This window comes from Macaca mulatta, chromosome 7 (assembly GCF_049350105.2).
Source record: "Macaca mulatta isolate MMU2019108-1 chromosome 7, T2T-MMU8v2.0, whole genome shotgun sequence".
Lineage (NCBI taxonomy): Eukaryota > Metazoa > Chordata > Mammalia > Primates > Cercopithecidae > Macaca > Macaca mulatta.
The window spans coordinates 142,239,704-142,254,858 of NC_133412.1; the positions used below are offsets into that span (position 1 = coordinate 142,239,704).

Consider the following 15,155-nt stretch of genomic DNA (forward strand, 5'->3'; position numbering starts at 1 on the left):
CCTCCACTCCCAACTCCACCTTATACAAATACTCATTCCAAATATTTCTCAATGTCTGTGTTTAGAGGGAAAAAGACTACAACAATATCCCTTCCCCAAAAATAATATGGCTCTAGGGGTACTTTCTGCTTTTGGTCCCCTAACACAACTCTCCTTTTTCTCATGGAAGAGATACCTCCTTATTGCCATGTATGTATCTTTTTTACGACAGCAAAAGGTTCCAGACTGCACCCATCTGCTCACTCAGCCAGCTTTAGGTGCTCAATCTATTTGGTGGGTGACAAAACTTTTCTCCATATTTGACATTAATAATATTTGAATTGTCCAGAATGGAAAATATATTTATCATATTCATATCTCAGCCCAACATCAAGTTTGCTAATAAACCATAAAAAAAGAAAGGGACTAGGACACAGGATTAGCGTATTTTTCATGGAGAAAGAGGATGAGGAAAAGTTAGGCACTGACGTAGACTGCCATTGTGGGAACCTCTAGGCAGTCTGAGTGCACTGGGTTCCTAAGGTGGGATGAAAGGGAAGCTGGGCCTAGTCAAAATGAAAACAAACTAGAGAGAATTAGGGAAGAGGGATAAATAGGAATCTAAAGAACCCCAAAATAGTTGTCTTGACAGAGATCCTACCATCCCCCAAAAGTTCCTTTGGGTCTATTTCTTCTAGATAAGGTTAATTATGACAAGTAGCGTTTCTGCTCATGGGTCTCCTCTGAATTTTACTTTTTTAACATCCTACTTCTACCTCTACTCCCACTAGGGTGGTTAGCAAAGAAACTTTGATTTAAATCTAGCAACAGTCTCTTGTTTAATCCTACTGCCTCATAAAAAGGGGGGATGGGCCGGGCACGGTGGCTCAAGCCTGTAATCCCAGCACTTTGGGAGGCCAAGATGGGCGGATCATGAAGTCAGGAGATCGAGACCATCCTGGCTAACACGGTGAAACCCTGTCTCTACTGAAAAAGACAAAAAAACTAGCTGCGCGAGGTGGCGGGTGCCTGTAGTCCCAGTTACTCGGGAGGCTGAGGCAAGAGAATGGCGTAAACCTGGGACGCAGAGCTTGCAGTGAGCTGAGATCCAGCCACTGTACTCCAGCCCAGGCGACAGAGCAAGACTGTCTCAAAAAAAAAAAAAAGGGGGGGGGATGTAGGGGGATTTAAGTGACTTATCCCAAGTCACAAAGCTAGAAAATGGCAGAGCCGAGATTTCAACCAAAGTCTGGCTACAGTGCCTAATATGCTTTCCACCATAACAGCTTCCTTTGGAAGATGGAAAAGTTTGAACAGGAATGGAGTGAGAAGCTTACATTCAGAAGATTTAGATTACTAAATCTTTCTGGCAGTTATTAGATACGTGGTTTTCTTCTGAAGTCCTAAATTAAAAGAAGGGGCACTGTATTCAATGGTATCCCAAGCACAAGCTCTATAGCATTACCATAAGCCATTTCATCACGTCACTGACACTGAGTACACGATGAGAGTAGAACTGGATCTGTTTTACTTACTCTTGCGTACCTAGAACCTGTGCAATGTCCAAAGGCCACCAGGTGCATAAATACTTGCTGAATGAATAGTGTTTGAAAAGAGAGCAATTTTAGAGTAAGTATGTCAAAAGAGGACAGATGGAAGGTCTCATAAAGAATCAGCTATCATAGAACTAAAGTGCATCAAACAAAACAATCTTTCTGACTTGGAACACAATTAAAGTAACTTTCAGATCTAAAGAATAGTTGAAGGGTATCAATATCTGAAAATTCAGACCATGGAAAAACTGTTTCTATTGCACTTTCAGGCAATATGACCTCTTTTTTTTTTTTTTGAGATGGAGTCTCGCTCTGTTGCCCAGGCTGGAGTGCAGTGGCTCGATCAGGGCTCACTGCAACCTCCATCTCCCAGGTTCAAGCAATTATCTGCCTCAGCCTCCTGAGTAGCGGGGATTACAGGTGCCCACCACCATGCCTGGCTAATTTTTGTATTTTCAGTAGAGACGGGGTTTCACCATCTTGGCCAGGCTGGCCTTGAACTCCTGACCTCGTGATCCACCCGCCTCGGCCTCCCAAAGTGCTGGGATTACAGGCGTGAGCCACCGCGCCCAGCCCTGATTTCTCTTCTTGGTAGCAATTTTAACACAAGGTCTTTTTTTTCCTTCTTTCCACCCACGCTGGTACCTAGGAAATCTGAAAAAAAAAGAGGAAATCAATAAACCCAGAGACTGATGGTGAAAACAGGTACAGGCAGAATTATAGTGGCCATTTGTTTAAGGTAACCAAGACTGTGTACAATCATAGCAATAACTGGCTTCAGAGAGGTTTTTCATAGTTTCTTTCCTGGTTCCCAGGTTTGAGATGATTGAATACAATTGCTACTGAACAGTTTACATACAATAATTTTTTGAGATTCATCCTAGAAATCTGTGTAAGCCAGATAGCTTCTCCTTTAATCTGAAATAGCTGAAGTCAAAATGCCAATATCAGAAAGAGTCTAGGGTCTCCTTTCCTCTGTCATCTAACCAGACTGTGCTGGTCGATAGTAGGATCAAATTGGAAGGAGTTAGGAAGGGCATATTTTAATCCAAGAACTATATAACCCACATAATCTCCCTTCAGGGTCATCTCTTAAGACTGTGGGTAAGGGCCCAGGTAAGGATCAACCTCACCCCCTTGGTTGTTGAACTGTCCTGACCGAATCACTAATAATGGGTACCAATAAATAAAATACCACATACCCAGGAAAAAGGATCTGACTCATTCCTGAGCTGCCATTTGTTTATAAAATTATGTATAAACCAATAGTCATTTCTCTGGGCTATCTGCTTTGGTAGGCTTAGCCAAATGTGCTGACACTTTTTTTTTTTTTTTTTTTTTTTTTGAGATGGACTCTCGCTCTGTTGCCCAGGCTGGAGTGCAGTGGCACAATCTTGGCTCTCTGCAACCTCCACCTCCTGGGTTCAAGCAATTCTCCTGCCTCAGCCTCCTGAATAGCTAGGATTACAGGCGCATGCCACCACACTCAGCTAATTTTTTTGTATTTTTGGTAGAGATGCGGTTTCACCATGTTGGTCAGGCTGGTCTCCAACTCCTGACCTCATAATCTGTCCACCTTGGCCTCCCAAAGTGCTGGGATTACAGGCATGAGCCACCGCGCCCAACCAGCTGACACCCCTTTTTAAGTTTAGTTCCTAAGCTGAGGCCAAAGTCCCCATATATTAATCTTTCTTTGATTTAGAAGAGGTGGTAGGGGGGTGGGGAAGACTATAACCATATCTATTGCAAGATCTCAGAAAGGAAAATTAGAACAAGGTATCTCACAGAATTTCAGTATCAGTGATCCACTTACTACCTTAGGAGACCCCAGGATCCCAGGGGAAAACAACTTGCTCAAAATTCAGATAAAGATCTTTCTAAATGCCAAGGCCAAATGTCTCCTTAGAGAAAACCAAGGGAAATGTGTATGTCCTAATTTCCCTCCCTTCTCTACTTATGGCCCACTTTCATCACATTCAGCCAGGGGTTTACTGCCTCAGGCCTTTGAAGAGTCAGAATACTATTCCCATTTCCAGCCAATTTCAGTTGCTTTTGTTTACTGTCAAGTTCATTTGCTTCATGAAGTCCTCCAAGAATGAGTATGTTTTTGACTCAAATGCTGAAAGCAATGTGGTCAAGATTTCTTGATGTCTTGGTCTAATAGCAACTTATCAATCATGGCACTTAGGGCTATAAAAGATTCCACTTAAGTACTCTGTACTGAAATCAATCCCAAATGCAACCTGGACAAAACACCAGGATTAATTTTCTTGCCAGAGTCCTTGGACTTTTTGCCCTTTCTTTGCAACCCCATTATGGTCATGTACTGCATAATGATGTTTCAGTCAATGACAGTGGTCCCATAAGATTATAATACTGTATATTGGCCAGAAGCAGTGGCTCACGCCTGTAATCCCAGCACTTTCGGAGGCCAAAGTGGGCATATCACTTCAGAGGCCAGGAGTTTGAGACCAGCCTGGTCAACATGGCAAAACCCTGTCTTTACTAAACATACAAAAATTAGCCAGGTGTGGTGGTGCACGTCTGTAATCCCAGCTACTCAGGAGGCTGAAGCATGAGAATCGCTTGAATCCGGAAGTTGGAGGTTGCAGTGAGCTTAGATCACACCACTGTACTCCAGCCTAGGTGACAGAGCAAGACTGTCTCAAACACACACACACACACACACACACACACACACACACACACACACAAAGACCACAGAAACAACAACAAAAATCCAAAAAACAACCTTGTATCTTCACTGTATCTTTTCTATGTTTAGTTATGTTTAGATACACAAACACTTACCATTGTGTCCAACTGCCTACAGTATTCAGTATAGTCACATGCTATACAGGTTTGTAGCCTAGAAGCAATAGGCTATACCACACAGCCTAGGTGTGTATATGCTTTACCATCTAGATTTGTGTAAATACACCCTATGAATTTTGCACAACAAATCACCTAATGACACATTTCTCAGAATGCATCCTCATTGTTAAGTGCCTAATGACTATAATAGGTGGAACAAATACCTTTGTAAGAGTGGGAAGAAATTAAGTGTGCAGGCAATAGTGAGGAACTTAGAACAGGGGCCAAAAGACTGGAAGGGGCTGACAGAAAACAAAAACTTATGACAGCAGGAGATAAAGCTTGCATTTGTAAACAATAGAGCAATGACCTTCATGAAGAAGTAAAGAACCTTGGTCTTCTGAGATTTAGATGTTGATATATACAAGATAGTAAGAATAGATCAAGGTATGTAAGAAGGAGATGTGATAAATGATTGCTAAATGGAAATTAGTGAAGAACACTGTTAAGAGTGCTATCAAAAAAACTCTATCATCCAGTGGCTCATGCCTCTAATCCCAATACTTTGGGAGGCCACGGCACGCGGATCATGAGGTCAAGAGATCAAGACCATCCTGGCCAATATGGTGAAACCCCATCTCTACATTAATAACAATACAAAAATTAGTGGGGTGTGGTGGCGCATGCCTGTAGTTCCAGCTATGTGGGAGGCTGAGGCAGGAGAATCACTTGAACCTGAGAGGCAGAGGTTGCAGTGAGCCGAGATTGTGCCACTGCACTCCAGCCTGGCAACAGAGGGAGACTCCGTCTCAAAAAACAAACAAACAACAACTCTATCATAATCAGGCTAAAAAGACAGATTACGGTATAGGAAATGCTTTCAGTACTTCATGAAGAACCTTATCGGGCAGCTCTAGGCTGGGGTTATCAAACCATCCTGAACAACATACTGATAAGGCAAGACTGTGAACAGATACCTAAAAGGGTAGTAGTACTTTGTAGGGGAGAAGTTGAAAACCAGATAACAGTAGTTATTCAAATGATAAAATGGACATCAAATCTCTGTTGATTACCTAGTCCCTCCCTGAGCAATATGAATGATTTGGACTTGGGAAAATTTAGTATATGACAGCATATGCTATTCACCAAAAAATCCAATGGTTAATTCAGTCTTCATCTGAACTCTTCTTACTTGATTTATCAGCAACATTCAACCTAGTTAGTTGCTTCTTCACCTGATTTCCTAGGATCACCCTCTCTTGGTTTTCCTTCTACCTCAATTGGTCACTCCTTCTTGATCTCCTTTTTGGATACTCTCCTTGATTCCTTTTTGTTTTCTTGCTATGCTGCCCAGGCTGGAGTGCAGTGGCTACTCACAGTTGGAATCACAGCACATTACAGCCCTGAACTAATAGGTTCAAGTGATCCTCCCACCTCAGTCTCTCAAGTAGCTGGACTACAGGTGCATGCCACCATACCCAGCTTCCTCCCCTTGACTTCTAAAGATTGGAATATCTTAAGGGCTCAATCCTGACTAACTATACACACTTATTTGGTAAGCTCACCCAGTCTTATGGCTTTATACTATCTACATGCTATCCAAACTTAAAATTGTTATTTCTAGTCCAGACCTTTCTCTTGAACTCTAGACCTTCAAACCATTCAACATTTCTACCTGGATGTTTAAGAAACATCTTGAACTACCTGCACTCCCCTCTTCCCTGATCTTTGAGAAAATCCTGATGGTTTTACCTTCAAAATATATCTAGAATCCAACCTCTATTACCCTGGTTCAAGCCATCATCACCATTCACCTGTATCAAATGAGACCCCTACTAGTTCTCATTTCTATTCTTGGCAGCCCCATTCCTACCATCTATCCTCAACTCAGCAGCCAGAGTGATCCTTTTAAAACAAGTCAGATTATACCATTCCTCTGCTCGAAATCCTCTAATGTCACCCCATTTCCTCAGTAAGAGCTTACATGATTGCACACCCGCCTTGCTTCACTCATCACTGACTTCATCTCCCACTATTATCCCCATCCCCCACTCTGCCTTAACACCTTGACTTCCTTGCTGTTTATCAAATACACCAGGTATACTCTTACTTCAGGACCTTCATGCTGGCTCTCCCTGAAATGCTCTTCTACCAAATTTCTGCATGGCCAGCTCCTTAAGCACTTTGAGGCTTTTACTCAGATATGAACTTCTCAATAAGGCCTATACTAAATATTCTGTATACAACCACAACACCGCGGGCCCCCAATACCACCCCAGGCCGCCCAATACCACTTCCTATCTTTCTTACTCTGTTCTACTTTTTCTATAGCACTTCTAACCTTTTAAACATACTACATAATTTACTATGTTTATTGTTCACTGTTTCCTCTGCTAGAACATAAGCTCCACGATAGCAGGGCTTCTGTCTCCACTGTATCCCTAGTCTCTAGAACTGTGCCTAGCACAGAGTAAGGTTTTTAATAAATATATGATGAAATGAAAAGATGTGAGTGTATTAGATGGTGGAACACAAGCATGCAGGAAAAAAAAAATCTCCACATATGGGTTCCATCACCCAATAAGTGTTTCTTTTTTTCCAATCTTCCTGCAGCCGATTTAATATCTTTTTTTTTTTTTTTTTTTTTTTTGAGACAGGGTCTCATTTTGTTCCCCAGGCTGGAGTGCAGTGGCATGATTTTGGCTCACAGTAATCCCACCTCCCAGGCTCAAGCAATCTTCCTACCTCAGCCTCCCTAGTAGCTGGGACTATAGGGACATGGCGCCACGCCTGGCTAATGTTTTGTATTTTTTGTAGAGATGGGGTTTCGCCATGTTGCTCAGGCTGGTCTCAAACTCTCGGGCTCAAACAATCCTCCTGCCTTGGCCCCCCGAAATGTTGGGATTACAGGTGTGAGCCACCTAATCCAGCACAGATATTCTTTTTTCTCTTTTTTTTTTTAAGATGGAGTCTCACCAGGCTGGAGTGCAGTGGTGCGATCTCGGCTCACTGCAACCTCTGCCTACCGGGGGTTCAAGCGATTCTCCTGCCTCAGCCTCCCAAGTAGCTGGGACTACTGGCACGCACCACCATGCCCAGCTAATTTTTGTATTTTTAGTAGAGATGGGGTTTCGCCATGTTGGCCAGCATGGTCTCAATCTCTCAACCTCGTGATCCGCCCGCCTTGGCCTCCCAAAGTGCTGGGATTACAGGCATGCAGCCACTGCGCCTGGCCCAGATATTCTTTTACAGCATTTTTACTATAATGTAGTAAGTAGGAGCAGAGAAATAAAGGGGCTGAAATCCTACCTATCCTTCAGGGTCTTCTGGAATGCTAACTGCATGAAAACTTTACCAGTCTCCCCAAGTCTCTTCAAGACCTCCTTCATTACCTTTTTTATAGGGCTCAGAAGCCACTTTTATATTGAGTGTATGTGTCTGTGTGTGTGCTCATGCACATCCTTTTTGCCGTCTCTGTTATATTGGAAGCTCTTTGAAGGCAAAAAAATGTTCATTTTTCAGTGGCCCATAGAGCTTTACATGATGTCTTATCTAAGGATACTCAGTAAGTGAACAAATTGAAATTAAAGCCCTCATCATCCTCTTTGCAATAAAGCTTGAAGCTTAAAGCTATCTGCAAAAAAGGGGTTTGGTAAGCAGATTTAAGACAATCTGTTTCATTCTTGACTCCACTGGCAGAATTAAGAGTTTACTGCAAGGGCCGGACATGGTAGCTCATGCCTGTAATCCCAACACTTTGGGAGGCCAAGACAGGTGGATCACCCGAGGTCGGGAGTTCGAGATCAGCCTGACCAACATGGAGAAACCCCGTCTCTATTAAAAATACAAAATTAGCTGGGTGTGGTGGCACATGCCTGTAAACCCAGCTATTCAGGAGGCTAAGGCAGGAGAATCGCTTGAACCCGGGAGGCAGAGGTTGCAGTGAGCCGAGATCATGCCATTGCACTCCAGCCTGGGCAACAAGAACGAAACTCCATCTCAAAAGAAAAAAAAAAAAAAAAGTTTACGGCAAGACAAGAGACTACTTCTTTTCCTGGTACATTGAGAAAAGGTAACCAAGCCTCTTAGCATTTCAAAAAGGCCCAAGTTAACAGTTGCAGGGTCTTCTAGTCTCAAACCATAAAGAGAAGGACAATCAAGGATACTGACAATACAGACAGAGCAGTGACTGCCTCCTGGAGACTACATAACCACTTAAGAGATGAGAAAAGCCAGATGGGGATAGCCAATGCTGTCAGTACAGCTCAAAGAGCTCCACAGGCATCATTGCTTAGTTGCACAAAAAAGTCAGTTATGCTGAGTTCTTCTTTCATCATGTGCCTCACATGTGTTTATAACCAACTACTTGCAACCAATTAAAAACAGCTGTTTTTTCCAATTACATGGGAGGAAAAAGCAGATACCTAGGCCTAAGTCACTGAGAGTAAATACATGTCTAGAAAAAGAGGACAGAGCACACAAACATATGCAGGCTCATAAAAATGCATTTACAGCTGTTTCCAGCCTACTTCATCAGCCTACTGCCAGTGGGGGCGGTTGCAGTGACTTGGCAGTAAAAATACATGTCTTTCCCTTCCATTCAGGGAAAAATTTGTCACATAAGATAACCTTCTTGAACTACTGATGAGTCAAGGGCAGCCTTCATGCAAGAACAACTCAGTCAGCCATTCCAGGAGGGCAGCAAGGAAGGACAATGTCTTGATCTCTAAGGAGTTATTAAAAGGTGAGAGTGTAGACACAGAGTCTCATTCTTTCATACTGTTGTTGAAGTGTGCAGCCTCAAACTCCTGGGCTCAAGCAATACTCCTGCCTCAGCCTCCTGAGCAACTGGGACTACAGGCATATGCCACCATGCCCAGTTTTCTTTCTTTCTTTCTTTTTATTATTAGAAACGCAGTCTTGCTGTGTTGCTCAGGCTGGTCTCAAACTCATGGGCTCAACTAATCTTCCTGCCTCAGCCTCCCAAAGTGCCAGGATTAAAGGTACAAGCCATTGTGCCCAGTAGCAGTTAGTTTTAAAAAAAAATTTTGTGAAGACAGGGTTCCACTATGTTGCTCAGGATGGTCTCAAAATCCTGAGGCATCAAGCGATCCTCCCACCTCAGCCTCCTGAAGTGCTGGGATTACATGCATGTGCCACTGTGCCCAGCCGAGAAGGTTTTCTTAGTGAGGAATAACAGTCATTCAGTAGCTACTAAGTACTCTCACAATAATCCTAAGAAAGTACTATTATTGGTGGTGGTGTTAAAATCCTTATTTCACAGGAGTTTGGTAAGATTAGGAAATTTTTCCAAAGCCCCCAGTTGGAAGATAAATGGATCAGGAATTTAAAGCCAGTCCTAACAACTCTATCACATTATGCTTCTTTCCATAAATAAGAAGGTCTTAAGAGTAACAGGTAGCTCAAGAAAAGCAACTTGACCTGTGAAAACCCTAAAGCCCTTTCTAACAAGAATTCAGGGAAAGAGAAGGGAAAGGCAAAATAAATATTTTTAAGAGACACCTACCAACCTTCCCCCCACATTGCCAAATCCATTACTTCCATACTTAACTTACTAGGGAAAAAATGCTTTGGAAATGATGGATCTACACTGATCTTACTATACATAGCAGTAACAATGTCTTATATTTGAATATGCATTGTTTTCAGAAAGCTTCCAAGATTATTAAATCATCACACAATATAAGGCAGGGGAGGGAGACATTTTATATAAGAAACTGAGGCTCAGACAAATACTATTATGTAACTTGCTAAAAATCAGTCATGTAGTTAGTGGTAGTTAAGTTCAAGTTAGAGGACTTGAATCCAGGTATGATTTTAAGTCTAATGCTCCTTTCAATATGTAACACTGGCTCTATATGTAACTGCTAGTCTATTTATTTTATTTTCAGAATTGCCATATAAAAACAGGTGTCCTTCCTACCTACTTTAGAGGTCACAGACATATTCCAATGGACTTTTTCTTTGCCACAGCAAAGTTCCCAGTTCTAGTTCTATTCCTTCCTCTAATTCTTATTTTTATTTTTTGAGCTGGAGTCTCCTCTGTCACCCAGGCTGGAGTGCAGTGGTGCGATCTCGGCTCATTGCAACCTCTCCCTCCCGGGTTCAAGCGATTCTCCTGCCACAGCCTCCCAAGTAGCTGGGATGATGGGTGTGCACCACTATGCCCGGCTAATTTTTGAATTTTTAGTAAATACAGTGTTTCACTATGTCAGCCAGGTTGGTCTCAAACTCCTGACCTCAAGTGATCCGCCCCCCTCAGCCTCCCAAAGTGCCAGGATTATAGGCATGAGCCACTGCACCTGGCCCCTTCCTCTAATTTTTAAAGGGATTTTTAGAATGAGTTATTTAAAATCAACTAAAAAATTGGACCTGATCTTCCCTGGTAGCAAGTTTTATAGTAGATATAAGTCTTATATACTGAAATGATCTCCTCAGCCCACTAGGAAGTCCCGTTGGAAAGACCTATATAGTACTGTTTATACTGCAAATAAATTTAATCTCTTTGGAGTTTGTATAGCAAAAAAACAAAGACTGATTAACAGTCTTCCTGAGCAGGAGCGTGCAGAAGAAAAAGATGGCTTTGACTTTGGCTAACACTCAGGACTGCTCTCCATCTCGTTCTCTCAGCACTTGGCACGCACATGAAACACACAGCAGGCATCAAATAAATGCTGACTGCTTGTCATCTAGAGTCTAGTTCTGATTATGTCATTAGGTATACAATGGCAAATCAGCTTTCCCTTACTAGCCTGTCTTTTTTTTTTTTTTTTTTGAGATGGAGTCTCGCTGTGTCGCCCAGGCTGGGGCGCAGTGGCGCGATCTCGGCTCACTGCAAGCTCCGCCTCCTGGGTTCACGCCATTCTCCTGCCTCAGCCTCCGAGTAGCTGGGACTACAGGCGCCCGCCACCACGCCCGGCTAGTTTTTTGTATTTTTAGTAGAGACGGGGTTTCACCATGTTAGCCAGGGATGGTCTCGATCTCCTGACCTCGTGATCCACCCGCCTCGGCCTCCCAAAGTGCTGGGATTACAGGCTTGAGCCACCGCGCCCGGCCTTAGCCTGTCTTAGAATCATATATCCAATAGGTGAGAGAAAGAGGGAAAGAGAGAGAAAATGAATGAATGAATGAATGTGTACACACTTATCGTTGGCCCATGATTATTTAAGTCAAAAATACATTAGATTGGATTAAGAGTTTCTGACAAGATTTTCCTCATCTAAGCATTCAAAGTTAGAACTCAAGGGATGCATCCAGCCCACAGATACCTTGTTAGGCTTACTGAACTTTGCTAAATATTTTTTATAGCTATGCATTAATTGCCAACATTTAAAAATTGAGGCATTACATATAAAAATGAGAGGTACCAATATTCCTGAAGCCAGGTTGAAGAGTACGGCTGAAAACAGGAGAAGTTAAAACCATGTATAAAGCATGGGTAAAACTCTTCCCTTGAGTCCACATGGCCAGGAAACCATCCTTTCCCCACATAAGCAGAAGTCTGGCACTGACACTGACCCAAAGGAGGTTTTAGACTGGGGATATAAGGTACAGTTGCGGGGTAGGATTAAACAAAAGTCTTCATATAGATCTGTAAGACCCACAGCCTCATTTCCCTATTTGGCTCTTAGAGCCATAGATTAATTACCAGGCAAATACTCTCTAGGTAGGAGAATGAAGATTCCTCTCTTGGGAAACTGATTGATTTCAATAGTAGAAAGTCAACACAGAATGTCTAATATTGAAAATCCAAAAATATAAGCATGTTATAGGCAAAGGTAGAGAAAGGGATTGCTGTGCTTTTAAAAAATAAGCTTTATAATATTTGATTTAAAAATTATATAGCTCTATTACTTTGATAAAAAAAGTATTTAATTACAAAAATAGTGGAGGTAATAAAAAAGAACAAGAAGGAAGAATAGAAAGAAAAAGAGAAGATCCATGAATACGAAAAAATAAAAGAGACCAGGCACAGTGATGCGCACCTGTAGTCCCAGATACTTGGGAGGCTTAGGCAGGAGGATTGCTTCAGCCCAGGAGCTCAAGGCTGTATGTAGTATGCTATGATTGTGTCTGTGAATAGCCACTGCACTCCAGCCTGGGCAACATAGCGAGACCCTGACTTTTTTCTTTTTTAAAGAGAGAGAAAAGAAAAAAAAATGTGGGTGGGATCTGTCAGAATAGTGGCAGAAGGGCTGAATCCCCAAATGAGTCAAGACATGCAAAAAATAATCTTAAAAGATACTTTAGATACATACAGAGCAAGATGATGATCAAAGGGACAGACTTGCTGTGATTGACGATGTGAGCTGAAGAGCGATACAGAGAAAACAAACCCTCAATTACAGTTAGTGAATCCAACAACAGGGATAGTCATAAGGTCTTGTCCTTGTGCACAAAGAAGCCCAACTACCAAGTAAAGGATGGGGATGCAGAACCAACCACAGCCCATGTGGAAAGTATTAATAGATCATGGGTTCTGTGGCCTCTAAAAAAGCTTATGTGACACTGGGTGTACTTTCTGAAACACTGCATAGTGCACTTTAGAATAAAGCAGCCAAAGATTCTTATCTGGCCTGGTCAGACTAAATCTGCTAGATGTATTCCATTAATCCATAAACAGGGGTAGAACAAATTCAGGAGAGAAAATCAGTACAGCAGAGGAATTGACATAATTATTTTTTAAGGAACTACTAACTAAACTTAGGGGTACTATCTCTGGAGAACATCTAGAAGGTGACATGAGAACTTCCTTATAAGAAGGGCAAGGGACACTAGGGATGCATGTGCACAGAGAAAAGTGAGAACATAGTGAGAAGGTGGCCAAGGAGAGAGACATCGAGAGAAATCAAACCTGCCAGCACCTTGATCGTGGACTTCTAGCCTGCAGAACTGTGAGAAAATAAATTTCTGTTAAGCCACCCAGTCTGTGATACTTTGTTACTGCAGCTCTGGCAGACTAGATGGTCCATATCCTAAATCAGTAAAGAAAGCAGCAGGGGGCCAGCCACAGTGGCTCATGCCTATACTTCCAGCACTTTGGGAGGCCAAGGTGGGATAATCACTTAAGCCCAGAGTTTGAGGCTACAGTGAACCAAGGTCATGCCACTCCACTCCAGCCTGGGCAAGAGAGTGAGACCCTATCTCTTACAAAAAAAAAAAAAAAAAAAAGAAAGCAGCAGGGAGAAGAAGAAAACCTACGATACTATTGCTAATTCTTTCCTATTGTCTCTATTCAAACTTGAAAAAGATTCCAGAGAATAGTCCTGAGGAGAAGAAGGATTATCCACATTCTATTTTTAAAGTCATACTAACTTAATAATTAAAAGCTTTCCAAGATCAGGTAAAAGATACAATTAAACCCAAAGATTACTTCTCAACGAATCAAGCTAGGATTTACAGGGGTGAGAGACTTGTATCTACAACCACCTCAAGTGCTAGAACTTCACTTTTTGTTCAGGTAGACTACTGGCTGTTCCATTTGCTTGTGCTTCAAAGGTAAGCTATTTCACTCATGCTTTCTAAATTCTAGAAGGGGAAAAGCCCTTTTGTAACTTGTTTAGTAACTAGACCGCAGCAAATGTTGAGTTATGCCAAAAGTGGGCCTCAACAGGTTTTGAAAGGCAGATATTTGGTAAGAATATTGTTAATTCAGCAACAGCCAAGAACTTCCCTAAACTCTGAGCACTACTATAGACATGTTTTGTGTAATATACTGGGCATAGTCCTCTAATTTTCCTAAAGGCCATTTTTCAGCTTAATGTCATGTATCACCTGGAACAGATGGCTATATTGAGCTGTTTGAGTATTAAAAACAGACATTTTTCTACCATTAGGTAACACTCATTGAGCACATGAAGACACTATTATCAAGAATGAAGATTAAGAAACAAACCATCCTAAGAAAAAAAAGGTAAAAAAAAGAAAAAAAACAGTAAGTAAAAAGAACGAAGAGGTATGATCCACACTTTTGAAAGCTCAGATGGCTTAAATACAAATTTATGGAAAGCTGTAGGCTTTTTTCAGAATACAACTACAAAAAAATGTAGAAATATTTCTTCCTAATTTCTCTGACATCCTGGGTCAACAAAGCCCCAGGGAACATACCTGTCCATCAACAGAGAAAGCCTCCCTTTAGTTAACATGACCAGGGAGGACAAAGGAAAGAAAGAGCCTTACCAACTGTTTGTAGAGTAATAAGCAAGAATATGAAGATGGATAATAAAAGCAAAGCACGTAAAAGCAAGACAAAAACATTCCAGGTGTGGGCTGGGCATGGTGGCTCACGCCTGTAATTCCAACACTTTGGGAGGCTGAGGAGGGGAGATCATCTGAGGTCAGGAGTTCGAGACCAGCCTGGCCAACATGGTGAAACCCTGTTTCTACTAAAAATACAAAAAATTAGCCAGTGTGGTGGCGTGTGCCTGTAATCCCAGCTGCTCAGGAGGCTGAGGCAGGAGAATCACTTGAATCTGGGAGGCAGAGGTTGCAGTGAGCTGAGATACCACCAATGCACTCTGGCTTGGGCAACAAGAGAGAAACTCCATCTCAAAAAAAAAAAAAAAAAAATCCAGGTTTGAAATAGGAGGAGATTGGAAATAAAGGACATAAAGGAGATCTATGAAGTCTGAAGAAAGGTTCTTAGGAGGAAAAAAAAAATCTAAGCATCATTTATGTCAGATAAAGCTATGTCTGAGGGATATAGTTTAATCTGGTTTATAATTTTTATTTTTAAATTTCCTTTGGTCACAGCTTATGTCAGAAGAGAAGTGTTGTCCTCTACTGCTA

General features: G+C 41.9%; 1 protein-coding gene and 2 long non-coding RNA genes across 18 annotated transcripts in view; all 3 read right to left on the bottom strand.

Annotated features, from left to right (window-relative positions):
* DCAF5 (DDB1 and CUL4 associated factor 5) overlaps positions 1 to 15,155 on the bottom strand; it is a 101,283-nt gene that overhangs the window by 10,583 nt on the left and 75,545 nt on the right.
* Positions 7,011 to 9,176, bottom strand: LOC144330339 (uncharacterized). Its single transcript, XR_013396406.1, has 2 exons — positions 8,340 to 9,176; positions 7,011 to 7,392 (listed from the first exon to the last, which is right to left on the bottom strand). It is a non-coding gene; the product is annotated as an uncharacterized LOC144330339 (long non-coding RNA).
* On the bottom strand, positions 9,227 to 14,936 carry LOC144330330 (uncharacterized). The gene is made up of 2 exons (XR_013396395.1): positions 12,491 to 14,936; positions 9,227 to 10,421 (listed from the first exon to the last, which is right to left on the bottom strand). It is a non-coding gene; the product is annotated as an uncharacterized LOC144330330 (long non-coding RNA).